Source organism: Rattus norvegicus, chromosome 2 (genome assembly GCF_021556685.1).
Source record: "Rattus norvegicus strain SHRSP/BbbUtx chromosome 2, alternate assembly SHRSP_T2T, whole genome shotgun sequence".
NCBI classification, from domain to species: domain Eukaryota; kingdom Metazoa; phylum Chordata; class Mammalia; order Rodentia; family Muridae; genus Rattus; species Rattus norvegicus.
Window position 1 is genome coordinate 95681453 of NC_141535.1, and position 26385 is coordinate 95707837.

The 26385-nt window shown below is 39.8% G+C and overlaps 1 protein-coding gene across 1 annotated transcript in view; it reads right to left on the minus strand.

Annotated features, from left to right (window-relative positions):
- Pkia (cAMP-dependent protein kinase inhibitor alpha) overlaps positions 1–21934 on the minus strand; it is a 74337-nt gene extending 52403 nt beyond the window's left edge. The window contains 1 exon segment of the mRNA NM_053772.2: positions 21823–21934. The gene's annotated coding sequence lies outside the window, so the exon portion shown is untranslated.
- Positions 21935–26385: the final 4451 nt, after the last annotated feature.

Sequence of the window (26385 nt, forward strand, 5' to 3'; positions counted from 1 at the left end):
CACTCTGATAGAGGGTTGCAGCTCCCTAGCCCAAGGTCCTAGGACTCTATTGTTTCATTCCTTTGCTTCCCTTGTTACATGGGAGATTTGTACACCACACAAGGAGATCCACTCTTTTGGATATATTGCTATTCACGAAAAAGCTCGCATCTATAAAAGTTGACCTCAAGCTAACAACAATTCTGGGTAGTAATCAGTGACACTCTTCCTCTTTGACTGTAGGACCTTGTGATTAGGATACTAATTTGGACATGATGACAAAGTGTCACCCTTCGAATGTACTGGCAATCGAGCACACTTTCTAAGACAATGAATGCAGCTCTTTCCAGGGGTTTCCAAGGAAACCAATTGTGGCAATCATAAAATTAGCAGTTTTACTTTATTGGTTCTTATAGCAGAAAAGACATAGATTTCCACTATTGAAGAAATTCTCAGTATATTACAAGAAGCATCCCGGAGCTGGTTAATAGTACCGATTTTATAATCCATAGCAAACCTAGGCTCCTGAAATAATCTATGTTCTTAGCCTTAGTGCCAACAGAGTGGAACTGAACACGGGAGACCCTGTGGCAAGTTTGGGCATGAAACTAATTGTCATGTAGGAGGGCAATTCAATTTAACAAAAACAATGGAGCCAATTCAATAGAAAGGTTTATCAATTGTGAGTTAACATTTATTAAACGTTCTGTATTATCTTAGACCGTGTCAGAACTATTTCAAAAGTTATCTTTTCAGTCATCTCCTTTAAAAAAGAAAAAATAAATAAAAGGAAAAGAAAACCAAGCCTTTCCTTTCCTATAAAATCTTCAGTGGTTGCTATGACAATGATATTTCTACCATAGCCCACAATTAATATTCTACAGAAATTACCCAAAGTAATCTGGGTTTGCTTGTTAGGTGTCATTTTCTAAGGGTTTCAAAGATTTTTCCAAAAATTTCTCCAGAGATGGGGAAAACAGGCTTTCTCAGTGTTGAACTAGAGAAATCACATTAGGGGGATACTTTAATGTGGCTATTTCCATTTTACAGATGCGTGATGGTATTCCTTCCTCCCCTCCCTCTCCCTCCCTATCCTTTCTCCACTTCTTTTTTTTTCTTTTTTTTCTGGAGCTGAGGACCGAACCCAGGGCCTTGCACTTGCTAGGCAAGTGTTCTACCACCTTTCTCCACTTCTGTCATTCCCTCCCTCCCTCCCTCCCTCCCTCCCTCTCCCTGCGTCCCTCCCTCCCTCCCTCCCTCCCTCCCTCCCTCCCTCCCTTCCTTCCTTCCTTCCTTCCTTCCTTCCTTCCTTCCTTCCTTCCTGTCTTCCAGTGACGCATGCTTCTACATAACGACAGTGGTGAGATAACATTGTCCTACTGTTTCTTTACTGTACCCAACTGGGAAGCATTTTCCACACAATACAATTGTAGATATTAAGATTAAATAATCCGTGATGTGCAGTGGATACAATTAAAGTTAATCTGGTCCCTGTTAGTAACTACATAATCTAAATTTATATTTTGATTGTAAATAAGTCCACACGTCAGGTTTTTATGAAAATCTCTTCTCTTTTTCTTCTTTAAAGTTTTGCCACAAGGTTTAATAAGAGCAATTAAATGGCTGATTAGCTTTAATAGCATTTATGAGAAAGAAATTAGAATGTGTAAGTGAAAGTCATAGTGTGTATTAATGTGTCTTTCCTCTAGTACCACAATACATGTTTACTTTGCCTGCCCAACCACTGAGTGCAATGAAGGGTTTGATTTCTGGGTTTGTATATTTAAAAAATAAATATTCCAGTAGATTTTCAATGCTGATTCCCATATTATTTTTCAAGGTCAATTTGCTTTATGAATTTCAAAAACATTCATCCATTTGTAACTTTTTCATGTTGTATGTTAGATAATGACCAGGGAGTTAGAGCTCAGTGTACTGTTGTATTAATCGCTATAAAAACATGTAAAGCATAAAATATTGGCTTCTGCAATGTGAGACCTTATCTGTGGAGAGAGTATAAAGAATAAAGATAAGTATAAAGATAATTCCTCAGGGAATTACTTGCAAGCAATGACTGTGAAAGTTCAAGGCTAACTTCATTTAAGAAATCTTAAGTGTCATCAAGACACTGACTTTAGGAGAGACAACTGCAGTATCCCTATCCATTCTTTTTAATATTCCAGGAATGATTAGGATAATGTAGTAATGTTTAACTTATCTGTTAGCTGTTACAGCGTTTTGTACCTTCTGCCTGGGAAATCAAATGCCTGGTAGAGTACATGGCCTGAAAAGGACCACAGACATCTGAACTCATACCAGCTCAATTAGCACAGGAAAATTAAACGAGAGAAGGTGACATAGATGTGGCAGGTTTAGAATGGTAAAAATGCCTGCATAGCCAGGTCGTGGCTTATTAAATAGACAATGAAATAACAGTGTCGTTAGCAGAAACAAAGACAGAATGAAACAAAGCAGCAATCCCCTTAAGAAACAATTCACATCTATTTTCACAGTGGAAAACAGTTCCCAGGTTGATGATAAGGAATGTCATGGCAGTTCTTTGATTTTGAATTTTGCTAACACTACACACCAACTTCTGAACCTCCAGAAGATGAGGTAGAGAGATTGTGAAAGCCAGAGAACCAGCGCATTGGCTGTCAAGTTATAACTTCTGTATCAGGCAGAAAAGCTGAAAATCTCAACAGTATGGTAGCCTAAGAAAGACCCAAATGAAGAGAACCCCAGGTGACATGACAACTGGATGGGAGAAATCTCCCAGGACTCTAACCCTTAGTGAAAAGCTATGGGCTATTAATAGCCATCGAGAGAGTGAGAATCAGTTTCCCCCAGAGATGAGTCTCCTACATAGCTGGTCAAAAACATTATGAGCTGAGCAACATTAAAAGGACTCAGCCAGTTGTGTGTGTGTGTGTGTGTATGTGTGTGTGTGTGTGTGTGTGTGTTGTATGTATGCAATATATAATTGTATACATGTATCAATGTCAACTATAGAAAGAGACTATGGAGTATTAGAATTGATCTGGGACAAATGGGAGAAGTAGCACAGACGATGAGTATGATCAAAATAAATACACTGCACAAAATTCTCAAAAGAATTAATAAACATTCCTTTAATCTAAGGTGAAGTTCTCATTTTTAACTTAGATTTCAGCACTGGATAACAGAATTATTATAGTCAAAGTTTTGTCATTTGCTGCTTTCTTTCTTTTTTTTTGGTATAGTGCAGATATTACTATTTATAAAAATTATTTCTGTTGCTTATTAAAATGGATTTCATTAACTTCTCTTTCACATGTTGTATGCTACATTTAATTAATTTATTTATAGTTGATTTTTTGGCTTAATATTTGTTTCTTTATACTAGTGTTGTTTCTTCACTGTTTACAAATAATTGTGGCCTGCTATTTTTAGTTCACATAACTTACATGAGGAAACATTCAATTCATTCATAGATTAGTAGAAGCAAGCATACTACCTGTCTACCCCAGCAAGCACTGTCATTCACAAGACTCCACGAGGAAAGCCTCTTTCCTTCCTTGAGAATTATTCTTCTTAGCTATGCCTTTGTTGATTATGATGTGTTTTGATTATATTCATTCCCCTCTCAAGTTTTCTCGGTTTTGAATTAGATCTTCCTGCTGGGATGAGTCAGTGTCAGCCTAACTCGTGTACAGGTGAGCCTGTCTCCTAGGCTATAAGCTTTCAGGCAAGCTTTGACTCAATGATCTTTGTCACATGCAAGGGAAGGTTAAGATGATACCCTAGACTACACCACAGGAAGGGAATTTCAGAAACAAAATATGTAAAGATTTTTATCATGGTATGCTATCAAATGACCCACAGATTCTTAACAGTTCATTAACATGGGATATTCAATGATTTTTTTCACAGTAGTATTAAAGCCAGAATCACTCCATAGTGAGTTTGAAAGCCTTTTTTCTTCCTTCAGAGTTACTCTAGTTAGCTATGACTTTATTATTATAGTTCTTTCAGTTGAATATAATATTTTGAGTATATTCGTTCCCCTTTCAGATTTATCCTCCCCTCCGTATCTGCCCGACATTACCAAAAAGCTACCAAGGATGATTAGTGCTGATGTTCATCTAGAGTGTGCTTGACTTACCAGGAGTCTCCACATTCTTAGGGAAAGCTCTCTCCGTTGGTAGCTAACAATTACTAATAGCTAGATGTGGGATTTTGTATCCAATTCCAATTTGCAGGCTGGGATTTGGTCTAGCCTGGGCTTTTATATATTTTGTGGTTCTTTGTTTCCAGTGCTTGACAATAAGACCATATTGCTGAGAATGACACATATATGAATCAGAGAGCATAGAGAAATAAAGATGGGATTGGCCTGGAAGCTTCATCTTACTGGCTACCTTTCAATGCTGAAAAATGCTATTCATGTTATTAGAGAAGAAAGTAATCACCAGCTTTCCCTTGTAGATCCTGCAAGCCACAGTGATGAATGGGCAAGACATGCCCACTGGTACACTAGTCGCACAAACATCTTGGGAACAACCAAACCCTCTCTGAATGTAGTTACACCCTGCGCCACAGATGAAACCCACACAAATCTGGCACCATTATCAGGCCATGAACCCATGGCTAGAAAAGCCGTATGACCTAGGGAGAAACCTACTGCAATTATTCTCCTAAAAATAGTTTAAAACCGAATCCTAATGACTGTCCCTTTTACCTGTAGATCAGTGCATCTCTCACCCTCGTCGCAGAAGCTGTTATTTGTCTAAGTTGGTGATTAACACAGACAATCAAGTGATCAAGGTGCAGAGACTAAGAAGAGACTGTGGAATGATCACATCTGAATGAGAAACCTATCAAGCACTCTTGCTCCTAAGGCTCAGGGAGTACTTGGGAAGGGAGAGTAGAAACAGTGTGAGAGCCAAAGGTAGTGGCTGACTCCAAGGTCACAGTGCCTTCTGGATACAGCAAGAAGGCTGCAGAACAGTTGTGACAGCGCACATAAAAACCGAATGGCAAAGCCGTTGATATTTATGCTGGCTGATCGCCCTTGCTTTTGACCTGTGCGAGCATTCATTATTGCATATTCCTCAGTTTTGTAAATTTTGAAAGAAATTCAGAGCACCTTGTCTTGAGGGCAAGAGTGGATAGTTGGTTCATTGATTAGTTCAGTATCTGTGAACAACTGTCACGCGCAAGTCATTTATTCTAGAAAGAGGAAACAGTTATTGACTCTGAGTACTCCACTGTAGAGCTGGGATCACATATTTACCAGACGCAATAATACAGAGTGGGTTCAGTGGCAACATGACAATCAGGGCAGGGAGTCTACACAGAGAAAGCACAAGTGTATCTAAAGAAATTCTTTAGAATAGGACCTCTCATTTATATTTGAAAGCAACTGTAAGACTGTAAAGGACAGTGCAGCATTTCAGGAAGAGAAACTCAAGGCAGACACTGCAGCAAAAATGGTAGAAAGGGAACAGTGTTTTGGAGGACTTGGTAATGGGAATTATGATGACAGCATAATTAATGCCCATTTTAGGGGAATGAAGGAAATGCATACTGTCAACTAAAATTTGTATTTTATGACATAATAAGAACATTGCACCGTTCTCCCTGCACCCCTCTTTCCTTTCATCTCTTCATTTCCTACATCTCTTTTCACCTCCTCTTCATCCTTCCTCACTCGAGATCCCCCGCAGTCTCGCAGTGCTTATTGAGTATCAGTAGCATTTATGGCCCAACATGTGTGAGCAGGTACTGCAGTTAAAAACTAGTCATAAAAATCCACACTTGGTCCACAGGGAATTTGCACACTAGCTGAGAAGAAGAGAAAAAATTTCAAAATATATTATTTATTTAGTGAGGTCAATATATAATGAAAAGTGTATCGGAGGTGGGATACAGCATGCATATTTGAAACAGCATGTCACTCGGCATGAGTGGGGAAAAATTTAGTCAGGAATCAGCATTGTGGGGTTGAATGTTGTACGTGGCTCTTCAGACATTCTTCTTTATTTGTGGATAACAACTCTGTAGGGTCAAGGGTATATTTAATTTTCTGATAGTAGGCATAAGGTATTTGATGAGTTTAGACAAAAGGCTAACCTTTTTTTTTAATTGGAATTTTTATTTACATTTCAAACATTATTCCCCTTCCCCCACCCAACCACCCACTCCTTCCTGCCTCCCAGCCCTGACATTCCCCTATACTGGGGTTCCAGCCTTGGCAGGACCAAGTGCTTCTCCTCCCTCTGTTGCCCAACAAGGCCATCCTCTGCTACATATGCAGCTGGAGCCATGGGTCTGTCCATGTGTACACTTTGCATGGTGGTTTAGTCCCTGGGAGTTCTTGTTGGTTGGTATTGTTGTTCTTATGGGGATGTCCCTTCTAAGCCTAAAATTTTCACAAAGAGATTTCATTGAAGTTTTGTGGCTATCTTACTTATGTTTGTTTGCTTATTTATTGCTTTTTTACTCCATCCAAGAAACAAATGGGTGAATGCAGAGTATTTTCCCCTTAGGAAATCACCATCAGAGAATGACACTCACAGTGAGGTTGACTAAAGGTTGAAGGAAACTAAGCTGATGGATTCTGAGCCATCTGAGAAAGAGAAGGGACAACATCATGGATGTGGTGGGCCATGCTCTGTGGGCTGCCCACGTCTGGCATGACCAGACTTCCGGATGCTGAGGGCTACTGAGTTCTGCATGGTACTCACAGTTTATCATGTACCAGGATATTGGTATAGAGAACAGAAGACAGCACTTACAACTATTATCAGGAAGAACTGATTGTGAGGGTTAGATGAAATCCCAGGGTTGGGCTAAGTTGTGAAAAGTTGTGTGTGTGGGGTGTGTGTGTGTGTGTGTGTGTGTGTGTGTGAGAGAGAGAGAGAGAGAGAGAGAGAGAGAGAGAGAGAGAGAGAGAGAATGAGGAAAGGAGGGGGAGAGGAAAGGAGAGGGAGAGTGAACATGCATATTTCTTATATATCCAGATATGATGGGTTAAATAAAGAAGTATTTTCTTCTCACTGTAGAGTTGTAATATTTTTTGTAATCATCTATCAGTATACTATATAAATATTTGTGAGGGGATAAAAATAATGTTTGGGTTCATATAAACTACTTAAAACTGTTTCAAAGTTCAAAACACATAGATTTGGGTGATGATTTACTGAGTAATAATCTGCATTCAGCTTCTTCCCTCTAGTCTTTGCTGTTTCCCATTTCAGAACCACATCCATTTGTAGCTCTTTTAAAGAAGCTCATGTTTATCATCTCTGCCGTCTGACTCAGACAGCATGGCTTCCCTTGCTACTTTCATATCCCATCATGCTCCTGATGGCAGATGAACTTACTCCACAATTTAGTTTTATCACATATTGCATGTGTTCATTTATTTTAAATTAATTTCTAATTATAACTAACATGTAAATACTTACCAGCAGAAAGATGTCATGTGGCAATTATGCTTGCTACATATCAACTTATAGAAAAATAAATACTCCTAATTTTAGCTATGTATATGAAAACCCATCTAAGTGAAAACTATATGGGACTTAATATTATCAATTTTAACAGGCTCTTGTGTTTCCTGATATTTTTTAGTGATCAAGAAGAAAAATAACCATTTGTTTTGCATAGAAAAATACCTAGCTGAAAGTGGTTAAAGGTTGAAACTTGAATTTGCCCAAAGGTTAGGAGTGACACTGTAGGACAATCTCATAACAAATTTACGCAGGACAGTAGCACTACGCTGTGCTAATCGTAGGATAACCCCCGGGCTTCCAGTTATTATCTTCTAGAAAGATGTCGTGGACAGCATGGAGAGTGAAACTTGGGTCAGTGTCAGTGCCCGAGTCTCTCCCACAATGCTCTTCTTCCACAGTCTCACTCTGCCATTGTTAGTCAGACTTTACAGACTGACAACAAAAGAACTTTATAGGAATTTGTCAGAAAAAAAGTGAGGTACGGCATCAGTCATTCTCCACAAATCCTGCTTTTCCCAGCTCTCATCATGGCTGTGACTCATACTAAAGCTGACACCTAGCTCTTTTCCATCATCCCCAGGAAAGGTGAGACAATGCAAGAAAATGCCAAGAATATTCAGGAAAGCAAATTCAAGTAGATTTTTATATTGGACATTTACTGTCGGTATTTTACAATGGACTGAAGTCAACCACAGTTTGAAGCATACAGTGACCATAAAGACTCTTTAGCAGAAATCAATCTGATGTTTTGGCAGCTCTCCTATACACGGGTTCTCCACTTGATGGATTATTTCTCATAAGGACAACTAATAAAACAAAATGCTCATCATTTCAAAGAGTATTTTTTGTCCTCAGATGTCAAATGCTTGACAAGCAATCAAAGTGATGCTCATATTTTTTTTAAACAGTCAATAGCCCACACTCATCATCACTAATGTTTACTGATGGTCTTTTGACAGAAATTTTACTTATCTTGGCTTGGCCTATAGAAAATCAATGGCTGGGGGAAAGCATTACTCCTTGTGGCTCCCACAGACATGTACTGAATGATGTCCACTCTGATGTCACTGTTCCCACTCAAAGCTGGAGAATGATGCTCAGCAAGACAAATCCCAAAGAATGCTTTCACAAATAGAAGACCCATCTTGCCTAATCATGCAGTTATGGTTTTTTTTTGTTTTGTTTTGTTTTGTTTTGTTTTTTTGTTAGTGATGTCGCTTAATTCCTTATTAGTTCTAGTCATACAGGAATACAGAATTGAGATCATTTGAAAAGTAAGACATAAAAACAGAACACTGGAGTCCCAGAAGGGCTAAGTCAATTTCCCAATTCTTTGAACCCAAGTTATCCATACCCTGACAGAAAATGTGATTAGTAATCACTTCCTTTTAGGCTTTATTCAATCTTTTTCATACAATATACTCTGATCATGATTTCTCCTCCCTAAAGTTCTCCCATATCCTTCTCTTCTTAGATGCATGGTCTATACAATTTTCAGAGTTGGAAGTAATTTGTTAATGTGCAGGAGAATAGATAGTTTAAATAATGTGAATGTCTTCAAGCTCATTACTGACAGCAACTTGACCATGTTCCCAGTTACTGTAGACAGTGCAGCACTAACATTTCCTGACCATCAAAAGAAATAGCTTCAGAATCACGATTGAAATATGCATTCGGGGGTCCTACCCAGTCACTCTTCCTAGTGACAAAACACAGAATTACAGAATCAAGATTTTCCTGATTTTTATGTACATTCCTGAAGTACATGAAACACCTTAGAAGGTTTTCATGCAGTTTTAGGGTCAGGAAACAAAACTGAAATTCAGACATGAAAACGTCTACCACATGAAAGAATTCCCATCATTATTGCTGCTTAGTTTCTCAAATCTTCTACTTGAAAAATAAAAGTGGTGCTGGTTTTTAATACAATAAAGCTCAGCTAAAGTGTTCACGTATCAGTAACGTAGAAATTTTTCTGTAAGATTTTTTTCTACCCCCCCCCCCAAATGTCAAACATGGTCTGGAGAATTGGCTCTGGTTAAAAGCACTTGTTGCTCTTGCAAAGGACCCAAGTTTGATCCTTAGCATTGCATGCATGGTGGCTCACAACCATCTATACCTTCAGTTCCAGGGAATCAGATGTCTTGTGCTGATTCCATGGGCACCAGGCACGCATGTGGTTCACATACATGCATATACTCATACATAACTAAAAAATAATAAGATACATTAAAATGCAAACACACACACACACACACTCAACTGAGATTTCTGTACTTTTTTCCTGGTTGGCTCTTGACTTGAGAACACTTCTCTAAACATCTTGCTTGTAAGCTGAAGTGCAGCATGTATACTACCATTAACAATTTATTGTGAGCTATCGGTACATTGAGTTCCCGATGCCTAACATAACAAAACTCTTAAGTTATCTTGAATAAAGCCCACAACTGTTCTAGGCTGCAGTACAGGAAGACAAAAACAGGTTCAAACTGCAAATAACAGGAAACTAGCCCAGAGTACATGTTAACAGAACTGCAATTACCTCCTATCAAAGACAGACAGCCTCTGAAAACTCTCAATCCAGAGGGTTGGTAGTGTCTTGCTGTAGACAAGTTATCACTTTCTGAATCTCTGTATAAAATTAGATGTTGAGTTGAGGAAATGCAAGGTTTGTATTCTCTTCCATGGAATCAATCAGCCGGTACAAGATAAACCTCTATTGTACTGCGGTATGAAGCCCACCATGCTGCTGTGTGGAAAGAGAACAGACAGGTCTGATAGCCAAAACATTTGCTGTACTTGCTCTCACAGCTGAGGCAGTAGATGAGGAAGAAAAAGGAAACCATGCCTGGGACCTTAATGCACACACTATCCTTATGTAATAGTGAACACTTTGATTTCACAGCCTTCTTTAATGGAAGTGTAGCTATGCATCAAGTTATACACAAGTAGGTTTAGCATTAGACAAATTTACTTCCCTTCTAATAAAAGCTATACATTTTCCTCAATTCGCCCAATGATGCAAACCTAATTACAAACCTTACTGGAAAGCAGAGAATGGTAATGTAAGTCTATAATAATCCTAATAATGCAAAAGGATAAGGTAGGAAGATAAAAATATTGATATCAACTTAGACTTCACAGAAAGTTCAAGGCCTGACTGAGATACATATTAAGTTCAAAATGTTGGTTATGTGCTGGCCAATTTTATGTCATGACACAAGCTTAAGTCATCTGAGAGAAGGGGACCTTAATTGAGCAACTGGCTGGTAAATTTGGACTATAGGCAACCCTGTAGAACACTTTCTTAATTAGTGATCGATGTGGGTGGAAGAACTCCTAAGATGGAGGGCCTAGGTTCTATAAGAAAGCAGGTTGAGCAGTAGGCCAGTACATAGCCCTGCTCTGTTGCCTTGGCATAAACTCCTGCCTTCAAGTTCCCAGCTAGCTTGAGTTCTTGTCTTGACATTCCACAATGGACTGTGAGGTTATGTAAGGCAAATAAATCTTTCTTCTCAATGTTGCCTTTCTGGCATCTCATCCCAGCAACTGACACTCTTAAGACAGGCTATGTACATGTAGCAAAATCCACCTCAAAAACAAAAGGAAAATGCTCACCAATATCTGTGCCTTTTTACCAAAAGTATTTACAGAAAGAACTAAGTTGAGAGTTAAAGGCAGAAATGTATCAGATAATAATTTTAAGAAATCATAGAATTATTGCTGCCAAAGTTACTATAAGTATTCATATTACAAAATGAGGCTGTCATGAGTTTTCACTTGTGGTGATGATTGGAAATTTACATGTTGTCTCCATCTGATAGTATTAATAGAGGTATTATGCTAATAAATGCAGAGGTATTTATTCTATTAAGTCTCTGCAAATCTTAAGTTGAACTTTCTAGCATGTAGCAGAAACAAATGCGCAGGCTTTTGATTTCTCCTCACTCCGGTTTGATGCTTGAGGAACAGGAGAACAAAGGGAAGAGGTGGGAATATTGTGCTTGAGAATGTGGACTCTCACAACAGACCCCCTAGCTTGAATCCTGCATTTCTTGGGCAGCCATGGACAATGTGCTCAATATCACCCTCTGTCTGGTTGGTCCTTCTGTGAAACAGGAATGATAATGTGTTCCTCTGGCATTGCCATGAGCAGAAATTCAGCACGCGATCAGCAAACTGCTGTTCCTTCCCTGACTGGACAGCACAATCAGAAGAGGAAACAGTGTGAGCAGATGACAGGCTAAATGGAGGAATAATGGATTATTCCTCTATCTTACTTTTAAAGATTTATTTTGAAGCGTGTGTCTGTCTGCGTGTGCTTGTGAGTGCCAGGGACTGCGTAGGCTAAAGAAGAAGGTCCGATCTCACCTGAAGGAACACTCATTTAAGGGTAGCCCAAAAGAGAGACTGAGAGCAGCACTCGGACTCTCTGCAAAGGCAGTACATATCAGCTGACCCATTTCCCCACGCCCATTCTTCTAGTTTCTAGCTTTTACTACAACTGAAAGCTTAAATCTCCAAACCCTGACATTTTAATAACCAATGTGCACCCTGGGTTTTCAGTATCAGACGTTAAAGAAACCAAGAAACAATAGGTAGTAAAGGTTCTGCCTCAGTAACTAATGATGGCACATAGGAAACCATTGCAGAAACTGATACAGGAGAACAACAACAACAACAACAACAACAACAACAACAGAATAAACAGGTACTAAAACCACATTTGGAATCTCAATAACAGTAAGTGACTAACTTAAAAAAAAAACTCTTGACCAAAGTTCAAAATATTAATGTATTTACTTTCATGCTTTTTTGTAGGAGTTGAAAGAATACCCAGCAGGTTCTAGATTACTTTAAAAATTGTGTTAGAGTGCTGATGTTTCAGAAGCGTTAAACAATTCAAATCTCATAAACAAGTGTCTTAATTATTAACTGTCAAAATGAATTGAATTTGGGTGATGTAGTTTAGTTATAGGAGAGGGTTTTCTGTCTCATTTGGACACCTTTTAATACAGGGTATTATACAGTTTTATGTTGCAATTAGGTTCAGAAATAATACTAAAGTCTAGAAAATTAGCCTTAAGTTGGACTTAGAGAATGTGCACATATATAAATAAACATACAGTCTCAGTAATGGAAGAACTATACAAGTGCAAACTGCATCGGAATTTTATTCAAATCGGAACCATCATTAGTGCTCATGTTTGCTTATTCAAATTCCAACCTTCAACTGCTATGCATAGTATATTCTGGGGAAGTAGTTCATAGTCCCAAGGCACAGCAGCTAGGATATTTTCGGGGGTGGGGTAGAGGAGTGAACTACAACTGAGAGGATGGATGCCAAACAGATCCATCCTTGGCTTGATGCAAATACCTTCGGAGAGGGCTTCCTGGTGCAGATTTGCAATGAGGACGGCCAAGGAATCCGTAATCAGTAGCAGACTGAACCTGAATTCTCATTTTTATATTCATATCTTACATACTCTAGCAGGGAGGAGAGCATGTCTTGAAGTGAGTTTGAATTTTGCACTGCTGTTCATATAGATACTCCTTAAAGTGGCATGTCCCTAGCCTTCATGAGCTTCAGGTTCTCTCTCTGAAACATGAGCGTGATTCTTGTTCTCCCAGCATTAGGGAGTTGGTATGGTCCAATGAGAGAGTGGACACTGAAATGCTTTGAGGATTATATAATACTTCTAAAACACAACTGCTTGTATTTATTCAGGGATGAGGAGTAATCCACTTTCCCCTGTTAGGTTCACTGTTTTCAGCCTTGTTATTTGAGACATTGATGGAAACACTCACCATTTAGCATCTTTGCCTCAGTTTTAATAATGGTCATCTATTCAATGCATCTGTACAAGTAAACTCCCTCTTTGTTCTAAAAGCAACGTATGGATGTTAAATCTGTTAAAGCAGATGAAAGTACACTGATCCTTTCTTGCTTTAAGCATGGACAAGCAGCAATTCTGAGAAATCCTTACAGTAACATCAGTAACCTTCAAATTTGTCTGACCCCTAAGTTGTAGCACTTTCAACATGTTAATACTTTATAGTTGAACTAACATTCCTAAACTACCATTGCTGATTGATGATATGCACTGTCTGCATATGGGTCCGGGCTCTAAAACTCTGTTCAGAAGTTAACACTCCAAAAGGCACTGTGAAAACGTTTAGAAATGCAAACATACAGGAAAGATCCTTTGCATTGGACAAGGTATTACTCAAACGAGAAAGTCTGATGACAGGGACTGATAACACTTAATTGATGAAAATATAAATTAAATTAGTCTGTTGTTCAAGCTGAAAAACCACACTTTTCAGGCCTTTTCCTCCTGCAAATGAATGTTTGATTAAACATTTAAATAAATGCCTATAATTAAAAGAAGGTATAACATGTGATCTTAAAATGCAAGAAAAAGTTTTGGTTTTTTGAGTTTTTCTGGTAAGATTTAATTCTGAAAACATGTATTATCCAACTTCTAAATGAAATTAACTTTGTAGTAATCAAATATCTGAAATAATAACGCCATGATACACACATACATAATCTACAAATATCTATTCACGATAACTGACTAAAAATATTAGTTTGCAACACACACATAACACTTCAATTAATCTGCAATAAAGGTACAAATGCAGAAATGTGTGTATCTTTCCTAGAGATGTTTTCCTTGTTCTCAAGACCACACTTTAGAATGAGGCCATGCACCACGTCAAGCCTTTGATGAATAGCTTACGGTGCCCATTTATTAGCTCTGAATTGAGGAGATAGTCACTAATGGCTTACGCTTTTCATGGAAGGTGATGATATTCTAGCCACGGAAAAACTCGAAGAGACCCTCAATCACAGTGAATAGCTGCAAATGCAGCTGGAGCTGCCAATCACCACAGACATCTCACTTAAGTTTTTGTTTTTAGTAAATCGTATGTGTATGATTCTGAATGTTGATATATGATGTGAGTACAGGTGCCTCTGAAGGCCACAAGGGAACACCTGATCTCCTGAGTCTGGTAGTTGTATATTTCTGCGTGAGGATGCTGGGAAACAAACTCGGGTCTTCTCAAAGAGCAACAGGCAACCTTAATGGTTGAGCCCTCTCTCAACCTGCAACATTAATTTCGAGCAATGATTTTCATGTTATATAATACTTAGAACTCTTGGTGTTTTTCATACTTGTTTTATTAAGCAGAAATAAATTCTCTATGTAAATAAAAGAGAGCCATGCGACAACAACCAAAATTGAAATCTGCTCTTCGAGGATTCCCTTGATAGTCATCGTACCAGAGAATTTGTGCTTCAGGTATTGCATTTTAAAAATATTAGTTAAAAGTTGTTGTTCATTAAACCTAATTAGCTGAACCTAGCAATGAACCACTCTGTGAATATAAAATTTGTGAGCTTCAAATATTCAACTACGAAACAAATGAAAAGCAGCTCTTAGTGATGATGTACCATAAAGTTACCGGTTAATTTTCCCTTTTCGTAATTTAACTATTTTGATTAGCTATATAAAATGTCAACAATTTTTACACATTAATCAAAGAGCGCTATCCAAAATTCTCAAGAACAATTAAATAGAAATTGGTTTGAGAAAAGATTCGCCTCTTCCCCAGACACGCGCAGCAGTCTCTCAGACGCTTCGAGAGTAGAAGGGGAAGAGACGGCCATTAAGAGTGTTTATGGGTTAAAGCCGTCCTTCTTTCCCTTGGGGATTCAACACTGTCACTGGAAAAAGCAAACAGCAGCGGTGACGGTGCAGGAAAGAGGCACTTCCATTTCTTCATGGTGCTTGGCTTCTGAAGTCAACACCCTCCTATCGAACCCTCACCGTCACTTCTGATAATGAGTCACTGAGAAGTGTGAGGGGACATGGAGCATAATTCAGAGAGGACAGGAGATGCCAAGCGCGTGTGTCAGGTTATCCAATCAGCTGCTCAAAAGTCAAAAATAGAAGCTAAGCCTAATTCCCACAGCACTGTCAGATCAGAGCCCACTGCTTTGAAGTAGCATCCAGGGAGGCTCAGGCATTTCCAACTCAGTTCGACTTATGTCAGGGCGATGCTTAGGAAGCGATGCGGTTACAAGCTATCCTTATAAACATCTCACAAAAGTAGTAAAAATGGAAGGTATTTACTCACTCCCACTACTACCGTTATCAGAGATTACAGTGAATTTTGTTTTTCTACTGTTTCTGTTTGCTTTCAAGGCCAGATCTCACAGTACGAAACAGGCAAGAAGCAGCCCTCTTGCTGGACGAAGCGGGTTACGAGCAGACACCACCACACCTACCTTATTAAGTTATTGTTTAAATAATCGCAACTATTCTAGGTTTCCTGTTTTTAATTTTAGAAAACAAGTTGACAGAGGAAAAGCAACTTACTGTAGCTCGTCTTGTCAGCCAGTGAGTTAAAACACAAATTTCATTTGACAACTAAGACCCTAAGTGGTAGCAAAAAACGGGGGAGAAACATTCAGAATTTACTACTGGCACACGTCTAGGGGCAACAACATTGTGGAACGATTTTGCCCATTAAATACAAACTCTTGCAACCCATGAGTTTTAAATACATGACAAAGCACTCATGTCTTCATCTTTGCATTGTGGTATTTCTCCCGCCCTGCACGTGAGGAAGGAAATATCCTCATGCATTGAGTAGTTACGTCCATCTTTCCTCTTATGCTTTCCATCTTGCAAACACTAAAACTAAAAGGAAGCACCAGAGAGAAACAGAAAAGGCTGACGAGTTCCCATAAAGCAGGCACATGTATCTGAGCTTAAAAAACGGAGCTTGCCTTACATTAGGCTAGACACACTGATCCATTTCCACATCTTGAAACAAAAGAATGCTGCTCCAGATCATTGTACACCAATCCATCCCTTCTACAAGACACGGCATCTGCGCGGCACTGGCACTAGTTTGAAATGACAAAATATGTGAGACTTGAAATCTCCCAATATTTATATAGAGTGTTTGTTTCTCTTTGCAAACCACAAATGACAAAATGTGAGACTACCTCCTCCTTCAGATTGTGCTACACTGTTTCATTAATTAGGCTCACTTGTAAGCGTCCTTGCAATGGCTCGAGAGTAAACATAAATGCCCTCTACAGACGGTCAGAATTTTTAAAATTAGCTTAGAAAGTCAAACATCCATGTTCAGGCATACTTCCACCAAATATAAAAATTATTAACTTTTATGTTATATTCACATAAACCGCTGTGTCCATAAACACATACCCATGGCTTGCAACCACAAGACAATTTTGGACTTAATACATACTTATCAACTTTTTTGACTGAATAAATTATGGCATACGCATACAGATTTAGTAAATACTACAAGACTGCTGCAACACTTGATGCAAGTTAGCAGTACAGTATACTGAAAGTGATCTGCACCTAAAAAATTGCAGACTGTAGTCCAAGTATAGATAAAATAGTTTTCAATTGGAGTGAAGTCCTGACACATAATGGAACGGATGAATTCTGAAAGCACCATATTAAATATAAAAGCCAGACATAATAAGACAACTGGTGTAATGTTTCCACTTTTTCTGACACAAAATAGACAAACTTATGGGCACAGAATGCAGAGCTTACTAGGTGGCTGATAGTACAGAGAATGACAGATTACTATTTAACACACAAAAAAATCTGCTCAGGGTGACAAAAAGCTTCTGAGAATGGGTAGCATGGCATTTGTACAACATCATGAATGTATGTAATTAAACTAGTTTAAAATGGTAAGTTGATGTGTTACATTGATTTCAAATTTTACATAATTAAATTACTACACTAATTTTAAAACTCATAAAACATATACTATGTATATACACACACATATATACATATATATATGTTCTAGTTTCCTATATGTGTGCACACTTTGCACCATTTTAAAAAATTATAAAATATACTATAAAATATAAATATATCATGAGTGCAGGTAGTGTAAAGATTTAAAAATTACATTCGGTGTTTGCTCTTCTGCAATTATTATATTTTGGCTAGAAACCAGGCGATTTAGGGGAATGTAAAAGAAGTGACATCTGAGGGAGTCCTTTGAGACTTAACCTCCCCTTCTTGAATTTTGTCTAGGTTACTATTGTTTTTATCACACCTGTTTGAATCAGGAGCGGCTATGCCAGCTGGCTCCAGCCTCTTTACAGTACTGCTAAGAATGTCAGTGCATTTCTGTCCAACGTGGTATGTAGCTCATTAGACTGTAAGCTGTTTGTCAGATGCGCATAATTTATTATCGTTTCCTTCACTGACAAATTCCTGAACACAGCAATATTAAGAATAAATTACACATAAAGGAGATACACGTTTTTTTGATGATTAACGTGTGTGTTTCAAAATGGACTGCAGCTGTCAGCTCTGGCCATGCTCAACTGCACACTTGTCAGCACAGAGTTCTGACTCCTTTCGTCATGAAAATTCCATGAACATTTGCCACGAATGCACATAGAAGGGTGCTGCACAGTTGGTTGAGGTAATACGCTGATTTTAGCCCATGTCCTTCTTGTTGGTCGGTCTGTCTGTCTGTCTCTCTCTCTCTCTCTCTCTCTCCCTCCCTCCCTCCCTCCCTCCCTCCCTTCCTTCCTTCCTTCCTTCCTCTCTTTCTTTCTTTCTTTCTTTCTTTCTTTCTTTCTTTCTTTCTTTCTTTCTTTCTTTCTTTCATGTCTGCTCTTGATAAGGACACAGTGCACATTCACACAATGGTTTAAGACAGAAAGAACTATAGGGATTTAGACAAAGGAGAAGAAAGCATATCTTATCAGAAAAGGCTTCACACAAGAGGCAGTGGCATCTATGGACATACTTCAAAACATGCAGGATGGTTAACTGGTAAAAACGTGGAGGTCTAATATCAGGAGGAAGGCACCGGAAGTGAGTTTATGTTTAGCTGGCATGGATGAGCTTCAGAGGGTTAGAGAGAAGTCGGATGAGCGATCACCCTGTGTGTTAGGGATTAGTTATCATAACTACAGAAAGGAGGGAAGTATTGGAGAGCTTTATCAATCAAGGCACCACTGGTAATGTTCAAAGTAGCTTTTGGCGTTGGTTTAAGGCAGGGTCTCATACTTTCACCCAGAGTAGACCAGAGTTCTAATATGATCCCATTTTCCCTACTCAGTCACAGTGGAGGCACTGGATAAAAAAAGATATGACATTTCTTCCTCTGTCTTTTCTGTTCTTCATCATTTCTATGTAAGGCTGTCTCAGTGGCAGCTACTGGCAGCAGTGAAACACCACTCATACTCCTTTGTCATGAGGAGTCACCTCTGATCTCTCAATTGGTGCCTGCCAAGCTTCTGATAATCCTGCCCACTCAACACACAATGTTTCTGTGGTTGGAAAGCAACTGACTGGCATAAATTCCATCTTGTCAGACCTACATGAACACTTGCAGCTCATTTAACACTTGATCCCGTGAACCATTCCATTCTCTATCCCTCCTTCATTTCTGATCACCAGCTAATCAACTAACTCTCTCTCGCTCTCTCTTCGTCTCCCTCTCTCAACATGTGGACTAAAGGAAACATGATAAAAACTCGATCTCAGTGAAAGCACCATCTATGTGAGTGTGTGTGAGAGCATGTGTGTCTCTGTGTGTGTTCCTGTGTATGTATATGTATCTGTATATATGTGTACATGTGTGTGCATATGTGTGTGCATGTGCAAATGGGTGTTTTCCTGTGTATGTGTGAATATGTGTGTATGTTCCTTGTGTATGTGTGTGCATGTGTGTATGTATGCATGTTTCTCTGTATATGTGTGAATATGCATACATGTGTGCATGTTTCTGTGCATGTACATATGTATATGTGTGTGCACATGTATATATGTGAGTACATGCAAATGTTTATGTGTGTGTATATGTGTGAATGTATGTATGTATGTGCATGTACATGTGTGAGTGTAAATATGTGTGTATGTATGTGTATGTGTGTACATGTGTATGTGTGTACATGTGTATGTGTATGCACATTTGTTTGTGGACACATATACACATCTCTGCTTAGAGCTCTGAACTTATATTTCTCAAAATAGTTTAAACACAACCAGGTTCATATCAGGAGTTCTCATGTGTCACCTCCTCCCCAGTTGTGCCTGAATGAAATGGATGTCTTTAGGTGCCTTTAACTCAGGCCTTCACATGGTGGATTAGTTTCGCCTGTGAAAACATTGGCAGGCATCCTGCCAGCTCGCTAAGCAGCGTCCCCTTGATCCTGAAGCAATTTCTTGCCAGATATTTCAGTTTTCTTAGAAAGCAAATAACACAGCCTTGAATTTTTAGCCACCATCAGGATGGTCTCAGGCATCTCTCTTTTAACCAAATCATATAGCTCTTGTTTGTGTTCCTGTAGGATCAAGTGATCATTACATAATTGCCAATTTATTAAAAATAATAATAGACATGTATATATAAACATTAGTTATTTTTCAGAAAAAGAATTGATTTGTTACGTATTTTAAAATTAAGGACAGTGAGGAAGTGAGGACTTTTACAACCTTATTCTTTGTTTCTTTCATTAGAAAATGTGATTGAATCAAAACGATAGAATCTCAAGTGTTTAAAACGTGAAACAAAAACATATTCAAGATGCAGTCAACAATAAACACACAGAGAAATGACCCCAGTTCCTGAAAACCTCAGAGCCAGTTCCTGGGGTGGTCTATTTCATGGTGGGAAACTCCTCCTTCTGCCCAGCTAATGAAGGTGGAGACAAAGGGGCAAACTCAGATCTTCCTAGAGAGAATGTCACCAAAGAGAATTTGTAATTATAAAAGTAACAGCAGCACACCTAGTGAACACAGTAGAATTAGCCCGGCAGCAGAGAATCGGTGGGTAACACTGGAAGAGGTGATAGGTGTCATGTCTAGGTTAAAGTCCCTCCTGGGTTTCTCTGCTTTACCTTGACTGACTAAAACGGCATGGCTGTTGAGTCGAACAGCCTTTCCAATTTCAAGCATGGAGAGACGACGGCTCTTCTCCTATATGGAATGTTGGCTCATATGCTCCATACAATCCTCCTTCCCGAAACTGCTCTCTTGTTTAGGCACACATTTTCAGCACCCGAAACAGCCATCTTAACTGCTTCATATTACTCAGACTTATGTCCCCAGCTGAGAATAAGGACTTGAGCTGGGAGTGGGGGGTTGTGGGTGGGGAAGTTCATGTTGTGTGAGGGTATGAGGGTCCTGTACATGAGGAGACAAACCTGGGGATGCTCAGATAATCCAAGCTTGGGATTGGGCAGATTCCCAGGCTTTCTGTCTGCCAATGGGAAAGTCCCAGTTTGAGGTTATTGAGGAATCCTGGGGCATACCCACTACTCGGTTTTTGGAACCGTTACCCCAAACTCTGACAGCTAATTTCTTACACCTCGGCTGAACTAGAAATATTTAAAAGAACTGGAGAGACTGTTGTTCAGTTTTTCTGTACCCATGTATGCAGAGAGCAGCCCGCACAACCCAATGTATTCTGTTATTCCACTCAAGCAAGCCTTTCGTTAGCCAACCAGGGTGACGACGTGATGGCAAGAAAAGCACTTAAAGAAAACCATGTCGGTCCTGAGCTGAAAGCAGGACATTTTATTTCAAATGCACAACTACAGACGGTATGTTAAGGGAATACCCAATAAGGAAGTCTGTGTGAGGCAATGCCCTTGTTGGGTCCTTGATGAAGTCAGTCATGGACGTGAAGAAGGTAAAGAGATTATGAGATACAGCATCTCTGAAACTCAATGAGCAGCGGATTGACAGGAAAGATGTAAAATAAAGGGAAAAGTTGCCAAGTGCAGCCCACATCAAGCAGAACTCGGGAGGGGAGAGAAGTTTTCCTTACACCCTGACTCCCAAAGGCACTGTATTGAAGCAAGCAGGTGTCATGACATTGAGATGAGAAAAGAAACACCCTGGTATCACACCAGGGATGGCAGAGAAGCAAGGAGGACATGGAGTGGAGAACTGCTTTCAAGGACACGCGTCTCCCAAACCAGGGAATGATTGAGGGAAAGTAGAAGACACAAAGGTTAAATGGGCATTCAGACGGTTTTACATTTCTAATACTCATCAGTATCTAAACCAACCTGCTACGGAAATGGCTGATCACCTTTAAGAGCTGGAGTCTAAAAAGCCCCTTTGTTTCATCGGAACACCTCTTTTCCCGTCTCAGTTCAAGGCTAATCAACCTTTCACTCCCTTGCTCCATTTCCCACAGCAGAATGCAGCGGGGATAGACCTTCTTTCCCGGGTCCTACAAAGCTGGTCCCCAACCAGGCGGAGAGCTGGCTCGGATCCGATAGCGCGGACCAGCGACTTACCTTCGGGATGGAGAGGCGCGTCCCGGCTGCCCCCGGCAGCAGTCCCGCCCGCCCGGCCGCGTGTGCTGGGCTCTCTGGGCTCGCAAGGCCCCCGCCCCACCTGCAGCTGCAGCCTCGGCTGGCTACTCCAAGCCGGCTGCATGAAGTCATCGCCCGCCGGAGCAGCACATTGCTTGCGATCCGCGGGGGGGAGACTCGCCTCTTTGGTTTCCAGGAACTGAGTCTGCCAGCTGCACCCGAAAGACGCTGCTCCCCAGGATGGAGTTTGATTTTCTCTGACCGATTTTACACCCGCGGCATTACCGGATTGTGCAACAAAACAGAAAGGGCAGACAGACTTCCTTTGCAGAGCGTCCTTGCTCTCTGTGCTCCCCTGTCACTGCGGCTGCATGGATAGCTCCATCTGAATGTGTGGGTTTCCCACCCTCTCCATCTTCCTTATCAGTACTGTTCATTTCGCCGAATTTGAGGATGATTGTCTATTGAGATAAACAGTCAAATATTCCGAAAACATTAAAATGGGCATCCGGTCTTTTTACAAACCCTCAAAACACGATTCATTTGCTTTTAACACACACACACACACACACACACACACACACACACACACAAGCAAACAGTAAAAACAGGTATGAACGCTGAACGCTGTGGACCTCTCCTTTTCTTGCTATTGTGATAGAATGGGGTTCTTCCAACCCAGTGAAGAGAGGGAAAACAGAGAAATCACCCAAGGACATGGAGAGGGGTCATGTCAGGATTTTAGAGCTGTTTGCTAGTGGACAGATAGATGTGCTTCCCACCTTTCTCCCAAGCGCCTTGCACCCCACAGCCCTCGCTTTTTATCCAGACTGCCTTGATGAAAGCGATAATCTTTGAAAAACCAAGAGGCAAATTTCACATCTGCAGATGGCTGAACTCCCAACGGATTTCTCAGAATTTCCCTAGGGGACAAACTAAGCATGGATGCACACAAGCCTCTTGTCCTTGCTTGTTTAAATTGGCGCCAGCTATTAAGGTTGTTATCTCTCCCTCCAAGCTTCCCCTTTTGCTTCCTTCCAAGTTACTGACTAAACCAACGGTTTAGGGATTTGGTAGTGTAAAGGGCAAAGGGCAGTTTAGGATTTTCTCTTTTTGGTGCTTTTCCAAGAAAGTCATTTCCAAGCAGGGAGTTTCCTTATCACTAGCGTTCTGCAGGGTGATATTCCTCATTCCTTGTATCTTGGCCTTCCTCCTGAGCATCATTGGAGGTTGGCAGTATTACCTTGGGAATCTGTCCAGCATCTTGCACTGACTTGCATAAGGGCAAAAAAGAAACGCAAAGAAAAACCTTTCGACCCCTCTATCAATTCCAGAGCAGAGGCAGTAGTGGAGCCACCAGAATTAACACAAAACAAAATTAATAATTCTGAGTTTTGGGTGCAGGATGTATGCACTTGAAATGTGGGACAGTGCTCAGTGCATCTCTGGGACTTGTTTTCATAAGATTAAACTCTTCATCCAATCACACATGTCTGATTTCTTAACTTGCATCGTAGAGGTATATGCCTCTAGGTCACAATTGCAGAATAAAGCTGAGAAATAACATCTTTAGTCTCACTAATATGTAGCTGACACTAGCATTGGATGTGTGCTTTAAACAGAAATGTGGGAAGAAACCACAATAACGGTGTGGTGGTTTGAATAGGTACAACCCCCAGAGTCTCATGCATTGGTCCATACAGAGTGGCACTATTGGGAGGTGTGTCCTTGTTGGAGTGGGCATGGCCTTCTTATAGGGAGAGTTTTACTATGGAGGCCACCTTTGGGATCAGTCACCTTCTGCTGCCTTCAGATCAAGATACAGAACCTCTGCTCCTCTAGCACAGCGTCTGCCTGCACACTGCCATGCTTCCCACCATGAGGATAATAGACTAAACCTCTGACACTGTAAGCCAGCCCTAACTAATGATTTTCTTTATAAGATTTGCCTTGGTCATACTCTCTTCACAGCAATGAAAGCCTGTTATCACTAGCAGAAATAATAAATAATCGCTCAATGTATTTTTATAGCTATATCAACATATTGGTACTTTTCAGTCTTTAAAAGATGCCACTTTTTTTTAGCACAGGGTTGATGTGTAGGTGAACTGAGGAATTAGTCCAGATTTCCATACATCCTACTCCCAAGATGCTCTACCCTGAACATGACATCAGCTTCCTTACAATTAATAAGGACACTCAGGCATTGACTAAGGGCTGCCATTATACAGGCTTCTCTAGTTCTTGTAGTGACTTCGACTCTTTACTACACCTCTGTCCAAGGTGCTACATTCTACTCACCTGTTAAGTCTCTTATGATTAGTCCCAGCTAACTCTCAGTTTCCTGGGGTTATGAGTACTGTGACCATAGAGGTGAAGTGTCTTTAGCACTGTTATCTCAAGACTACACATTGCCACAATGATATGACTGTTGGTATTCACCTTGATGAGCTGACAGAGACAGTCAGGTCTGTTGTCAAGTTGTAAAGCCCGTCACTACTGTTGGAAAATAGTCACCATGTGAAGGCCAACCATATAGGGAGCTGTGTTCAACCTATGTGAAGACTCTGTGCATAAACAGTGAGTATGTGGGAATCCCCTCCAGATTAACTTTATCTGTGTGTCTTCATGTATCATTTAATCCAATTGGTTAATGGCGATATGGACTTTATGATTTCGGTAATAGTCTAATGTTTCCTTATTTATAGTTTAAAATATTCCATTGAGAGCCTTGTCAGCAGGTGGCTGTATTCGTCTATCCTACCTGTCTCCTGTGTTCTTGTGTTTAACGATTCTTTACTGTTAGTCACATTGTGTGTGAAACAATTCCTTGGGTTTTCAAATTGTTCCAGGCTCAGAACTGCCTAGAACCGCAATTGGTCATTTCTTCAAGGAGCCCTATTTCCATTTTTTGAAGAATGGTAACAGAGACTGAACTACAGACACCAAGTTTGTTTCCAGGCAGTGGTGTCTTAATTAGGCCATCCATGCAAAAGAGTAAAGTCTGTGTATGTGTACTAACTGTGTGTATACATACCAATAAACATTTCTGTATGTACCATGTACATGTGTCTAAATGTCTATAAACTAATTGAGACATACGAATGTCTCAGATTACTCTGTTCTCATAATGATCATTGTAACCTATTCCCTTGCTTTCTTGTGCATGCCCATTCCAACACTGAGAGATATGATGCTACCATCTACTGTTATATATTTAACTGTTGAGTTCCAGGGTGGCATTACATATAACAGTCTTAGAATTATTAATTTATATCTCTAAGTCTTAATGTGTATAGCTTAATACACTTTGATATAACTCAAAACACTTAAATGCTACTACTATATGTGGGATTTTTGTTTATTTTTGCACAGGATCTCTCTACTTGGCACTGAGTCTCTGGGAACCATTTATTTGGACACTGCTGGTGTTGAAGTCTCAGAGACCTTTTTGCCTCTGCCTTCTTAGTGCTAGGATTAAAGGTGCACATCACCATTCCTGATTCTACTAAATGCTGCTGACAGATACTCAATAACTGCTCATTTCTCTACCATGATACTGTTTCTTAAATACTTTGGCTACTGTACTTAAAAGTTAGTAGCTTTCTCTATAATTGTATAATTTATAGCTGAGATGATAGCTTTGCTGGAAAATAAGATACAAACTCAATGGGGAAAAGGGTATGTGTGAAGAGCTCCAAAAATCAGAGATGATTTTTGCAAAGGTTTTTACAGCCTGACTTTGTTCTCTCTCTCTCTCTCTCTCTCTCTCTCTCTCTCTCTCTCTCTCTCTTTCTCTCTCTCTCTCTCTCTCTCTCTCTCTCTCTCTCTCTGTGTGTGTGTGTGTGTGTGTGTGTGTGTGTGTGTTTCTGTCTCTATCTCGCCCTTTTCCCATCTTTCTGTTCCCACCTGTGAGTGGAGGTGCTTTTTGTGTTATAAACATGAAATTCTAGAAAAAAATTTCTGGTTTTGTCTTCAATCTCTACATTTTCCTGAGGCAGTGGGATCTTGGTATTGTCTGTTGGATACTGTCCTGTAAGGGAGCTTCTGGGGGTATTCCCATCTCTGCTTCCTATCTTGCTTAGGAGAACTGAGGTCAGGTATAATATCCTGCCCTTCTTTATCTGGTTTCTGGAGACCTGTATTCTGATCCTTACCTTGGAGAGGCAAGAACAAGTTTTCTCCATAGGGCCAGACATTATTTATTTATTTATTTATTTATTTATTTATTTATCCATTTGTTTATTTATTTATCCATTTGTTTGTTTGTTTGTTTATTTATTTAAAGAAATGCAATGAGTGTGCAGACGCTGCCAAAGAAAAGACAAAAGTAGGCATTAAGTGGTAGGATTTAATGCTTCCATACAACAGCAGGGTGAGAGGTTCAGGGAAATAGACGTCAAAAAGAAAAATAGATACGAATATATTATCTCAATGCACAGTGTTAACATCTGCGTTCTTGAGAATGGGCACTCACTAAAGTCTATGCAAACCAACCAAAAAACCAGAGCGACATCAAACAGTCACACCCTCAAACAGTCCTCA